Genomic DNA, 6,262 nt, shown 5'->3' with positions numbered 1-6,262 from the left:
AATCAGATGTTTTGCAGATGTTTTGACAGTTTTAAAAAAATAATCTGGAAAAGGTTATCAAACCATTTCCAAATCATTCAGAGATCAATGTTCTACCATGGAAAGATTATTCACCAGTGAACAACATTTGTCCCCCAAAAATATCTATCATCTAACCCAGGGGTCGGCAACCCGCAGCTCTAGAGCCGCATGCGGCTCTAGAGCCGCCCTAGTGGCTCCTGGAGATTTTTCAAAAATGTTTGACCTTTTTTCTTCTTTTTTTCTTTTTTTATCCTTTTTTCCTTTTTTTTCTTCCTTTTTCCTTTCCTTTTTAATCTCGACATTTCAACTTTTTTCTCTTCCTTTTTCCTTTCCTTTTTAATCCCGACATTTCGACTTTTTTCTTGAAATTTCGACTTTTTTCTCGACTTTTTTCTCGACATTTCGACTTTTTTCTCAAAATTGTACTTCAACATTAATCTCAACATTTTGATTTTTTTCTCGAAATTTTGACTTTTTTCTCGTCATTTCGACTTTTCTCTCGACATATCGACTTTTTTCTTGACATTTTGACTTTTCTCTCGACATTTCGCCTTTCGCCATTTGCCTTCATTAAGGCTGATACAAGACTTTGCATTCTTTGCGGCTCCAGACATATTTGTTTTTTGTGTTTTTGGTCCAATATAGCTCTAAAACATTTTGGGTTGCCGACCCCTGGTCTAACCCATCTAAAGGTTTTCTCCTCTCGCAGCGAGAAGGATGATGCTGATGTTCAAATATCCTCTTCAACTGTGGAAGGTTACATTTCTACTTCCACTCAACACCCAAGTAGACTTCAGCGAGGACGTGATGCCCCGTCATCTGTCATTTCTATGTGGAGCAGGTGGAGCGAACCTCAGAAGGACTTAGATGATCTCTGATGGGGAATAACTCCTCCTCCTGGTCTGCTACATCATTCCCAGGAAGCAATTTCCAACAGAAAAACAAATTTGACTCATTCGGATACATCATGTGACCAGGAAACGCAAATAAGCTGTTTTTTTTTTTCTTTTAATTTGGAAACCCACCTCATGCAAGAGTTAAAGCTCTTTAGCAGTCAGTTAGATTTTTTTGCACAATTGGTTGCAATTTTACAATTCAAACAAGGTTATATTATTATTATTATTATTATTATTATTATTATTATTATTATTATTATTATTATTATTATTATTATTATTATTATTATTATATTATTGTTACCTTATAGACTCAAGAATACATTAATTGCAGATACATATACAGGACTGTCTCAGAAAATTAGAATATTGTGATAAAGTTCTTTACTTTCTGTAATGCAATTAAAAAAACTAAAATGTCATACATTCTGGATTCATTACAAATCAACTGAAATATTGCAAGCCTTTTATTATTTTAATATTGCTGATCATGGTTTACAGTTTAAGATTAAGATTCCCAGAATATTCAAATTTTTTTAGATAGGATATTTGAGTTTTCTTAAACTGTAAGCCATGATCAGCAATATTAAAATAATAAAAGGCTTGCAATATTTCAGTTGATTTGTAATGAATCCAGAATGTATGACATTTTTGTTTTTGTAATTGCATTACAGAAAATCACAATATTCTACTTTTCTGAGACAGTCCTGTGTACGTATATAAAGGATCTTTATTATAACATTTCATCTCGTAAATGAAGACACATTTTAGCAGAGTTTTTATTTTGTAATCTACATTTTAGTCTGGTTTTTATTCCTCTACGATATTGCATTATATATTTAATTATCGTTATCGTCACATGACTATTATTTTTGTTGCGTCTCGTCTCGTTTTCCTCAGGTGATAAAGGTTCATTGACGACGATATTTAGTCATAAATTTCGTTGACCAAAACCAACTTTACCTCTGTGTGTGCAGAAAAACAACAGGAAGAGATAAAAACATCCACATCATGAGTTCTGTGTTGAAACACATGGTGAACAAAGCTGCAGTTCTGAAATCAGTGCGTCTCTTCCTCCTCAGACGAGCGTTTGGGCGCTAACGCCCCCCGAGCTCACAGCGTGGGCTTCACAAATGACACGGATCTGGGGAGGGGGGGGCAGGAATCTGACCCCCCCCGGCCCCCGGCCCGGCACTGCACACACCAGTTATCCCACAGCCCTCCCCTCGCCAATTAACACCTACTTTATTATAACGTCGACTTCCCTCTAATGTTCCTGCATGTGTTTATGCACTATTACCTTGACGGATGCCCGTTCCACGATGAGGCATAATTGGCATATCAATATGCAGAACTTAAATGGATTAACCTTCTTTAAAACTAATGAGCACTTGGACGCCCAGCTGGGGAATGGACCCGAATTAGCATTTGTCATCTTTTTGGGCTGATGTGAGAATAAATAATTGAGGAAATACTGGTATTGTCTTTCCTGAGGCTACTCCGGCTCGTAAAGACTGTACTGTAAAAAGGAAGAAAAAAAGAAAGAAGAATATGCAGATTTACCGGCTTGATAATGACTCTGGACTGAGTGATTTTACACGAGCTTTTGTCTGGAGATCAAATCACACAGAGGCAAAGGAGGGAAGTGGACAGTTTGGATCAAAAGGGAGGATAGTTACGGTGTAAAAGCCATCGAATGTGACACAATCTGGTGACTTTTAGTAAATAAATGAGGCTGGATGCTGAAATAAGAGGTAGAGACACGATATGCGAGGACGTCCTGTTATTTTAAGGTCTGTTTGTCTTTTTCTGACTGTTTCTGCCTTTCTGATTCATTTGCCGTTTAATACATGTAATGAATCTGGTTCCTCTGAATTTCACTTTGATTTCCAGCGAACAGAAACAAACGGGCGCAGAAAAACTCCCTCCACACGCTTCTGGACAGATGTAGCACCAATCACGTGACATCAGCTGAAGACGACCACAATAACTGAAACCTCGTTGATCCGAGTAGGGTCGCCACCTTTAAGAAATAGAAATAAGGGACGCCCCATTTCAGCAGCACAGGCACCAAAAAAGGGACTTGCCCAAAACTTCTAAAATACATAGAAATGTATTTATTTTATATCAAAAAATAAAATTATTTGATTTAAAGTTTAAAGTGCTTTAATAGCATTGAACTTGCATGACTGTACAGACAGACAACCATACTAGCAACTGAAATAGCCTCCTATGCTTGTTTGTCCACATCAGCCCACATGTATAATATAGCCTACAGGTGAAGAATATGGTGTAAAAGTTAATGTATTTCAATAATTCAACTTAAAAGGTGAAACTAATACATGTATATTACATAGTCTCATTACAGGCAAAGAAAAATATGTTAAGCCTTTATTTGTTATAATTTTGATGATTGAGTTGTTTATTGATTTCATAATATATTCTAATTTTTGAGATTTTTTATTTGGGGTTTTCATAAACTGTGAGCCATAATCATCAAAATTGTAACAAATAAAGGCTTGAAATATCTCAGTTTGCATGTAGTGGGAAATAATATATTTGTTTCACCTTAAGTTGAATTTACTACAAATGAGGTTTTGCAATATATTCACATTTTCCAACCTTATATGTATATTATTACATCAATAAATAAGAGCATAATATGTGTCTGTATTGGTTCAATATGGAACGCAACTTTTAATTCCCAATTACGGAACAATTCCGTATTTCAAGGGACGGGTGGCGACCCTAGATCCGAGTCGTCATTAGCCACCCCGCAGCCGTATTAGTGTTTAGTTTAACAACCCACTCAATACTGTCCCCTCGTGACTTCCGGTGGAATAGAGGGTATGCATTGACTTCCCCTCTGGACCAGCCCCCTTACTCGCACTGAGTGTCAAAACATCAGCAAAAACAGCTGCAACTAGTAGAGGAAACTGTGGAAAAGACGGGATAACAGCTGATTATGGGCTTAAATTAAAAGGCAGTTGGACTTGACAGTGACCCGTACAGTTACCAAGAACCAGTGGTCCATGGATATTAATATTTGGTACAGTTATCAAGAACCCGTGGTCCATGGACATTAATATTTGGTACAGTTACCAAGAACCAGTGGTCCATGGACATTAATATTTGGTACAGTTACCCCAAGAACCAGTGGTCCATGGACATTAATATTTGGTACAGTTACCAAGAACCAGTGGTCCATGGACATTAATATTTGGTACAGTTATCAAGAACCAGTGGTCCATGGACATTAATATTTGGTACAGTTACCAAGAACCAGTGGTCCATGGACATTAATATTTGGTACAGTTACCAAGAACCAGTGGTCCATGGACGTTAATATTTGGTATAGTTACCCCAATGGTCCATGGACATTAATATTTGGTACAGTTACCCCAAGAACCAGTGGTCCATGGACATTAATATTTGGTACAGTTACCAAGAACCAGTGGTCCATGGACATTCATATTTGGTACAGTTACCAAGAACCAGTGGTCCATGGACATTAATATTTGGTACAGTTATCAAGAACCAGTGGTCCATGGACATTAATATTTGGTACAGTTACCAAGAACCAGTGGTCCATGGACATTAATATTTGGTACAGTTACCAAGAACCAGTGGTCCATGGACATTAATATTTGGTACAGTTACCAAGAACCAGTGGTCCATGGACATTAATATTTGGTACAGTTACCAAGAACCAGTGGTCCATGGACATTAATATTTGGTACAGTTACCAAGAACCAGTGGTCCATGGACATTAATATTTGATACAGTTACCAAGAACCAGTGGTCCATGGACATTAATATTTGACCATGAATCCAGTTTCCTGATATTTATATGTACTTAATTTCTACGCCGGGGAAATACACGAAGCAAAGCTTGAAGGCATACAAAAGTCTTGACTCTTGGTCCGACTTTAAGCCAGGATTTGTTGGTGAAATTAAAGTGATGAGGACACCGAACTTTATGATTTGACCGTTTAACGTTAGCTACCCAAAAATCCAACATTACCTGATACAAAATGGGAACCACAAATCCACGTTTCGGTGTCTGGAATCCAGTTGTTTTTGTGAATTGCAGCGATCCATTTGTCTCTCTTAAGCTTATTTTTCATCAGTCTGTAAAACGATAACTGTGATTTCTTGCTAAATCTATGAGTACAGTCGATCGCACAACAGCTCTTTCCCATTTTAGATGTTTTCCAGTTGCATTTTGGCCGTTCGTTTACACGAAAACGAAGCTCAAAGTCTCCAAAAACGATCATTTCTGAAAACTCCGGCCAAAGTGGAGATTTTCAAAAACTTCGTTTTCACGTTTGCTTGTAAACAGAGGGAAACGAACATTTAGGCTTCAGAACGTCACATTATGAGACAGAAACGTCACCAGCGTCATGAGTGACACCTGTGTTTACAATTTGTTTGGCCACCGTCAATATTTTCTTGTATTTTACGTGTTTTATATTCTAAAGTCACACTTAAAAGTAACTCCACTTCTCTGTCACTCCAAACCAAAGACTCTCGTTCATCTTGAAAGTAAAGCCTGAATTATGGTTCCGCGTTAAATCGACGCAGACCTACGGGTAGGGTACGCTGTGACGTGCGCCATACGGTGCGTGTCGCCGCGTACCCTACACCGTAGGTCTGCGTTGGTGTAACGCGTAACCATAAATCAGCCTTAACTGGAAGTTACACGTGTCATTTGTTGATGTTTTTTTCCAGGATTCTGATTGGCTAGCATGACTTTATCTTCTCGTTACACTGCCCCCTGCAGGTTTGGCTGCTCATAGCACCTTAACAGCGTATTTATGCGGGTTCGTGTAAATGAAGAGATTTTGAAAATGATCTTGTGTAAATGATGGAATTTTTCAAAACGTAGAGGGGGAAATATCCTTTTTTGTAAATACCCGGCTATGTGTAAACGTGGCTTCAGTCTTTCTGCCACTCAGTTGAAGTCGCATCTGTGACGTCATGTGCATTCCCTCTATTGCTCGGTCAATTTTTCTGTTAAAAAGACGGGCGAAATCCACGTCGGATACGAAGGGAAGGCCTCGTCCAAATCCACCTCCTTCTGACGGCTGCAGCGTGTTCTGACCTCTTTACCACACAACATAAAACAGGCTCAGCTGTGACAGTAAGATGATGCCGAGCAAGAACTCCCAACCCAAACTTATTTCTGACAGACTGTTAAAACCTGAAGTGACTGGGGACACGTCTGGGGACGTGTACAGCCGTCAGCACCGTGGGCAGTCGATGGTGACACCAGTTAACAGGTAATAGGGATTGAGAGCCGCATGAATCAGAACTAATTACCTCAAATAGCCACAGCCTCGGGC

The sequence above is a fragment of the Cololabis saira genome, chromosome 24, assembly GCF_033807715.1.
Source record: "Cololabis saira isolate AMF1-May2022 chromosome 24, fColSai1.1, whole genome shotgun sequence".
NCBI lineage: Eukaryota > Metazoa > Chordata > Actinopteri > Beloniformes > Belonidae > Cololabis > Cololabis saira.
The sequence above is the reverse complement of the archived record's forward strand: the minus strand, read 5'-3'. Positions refer to the sequence as shown.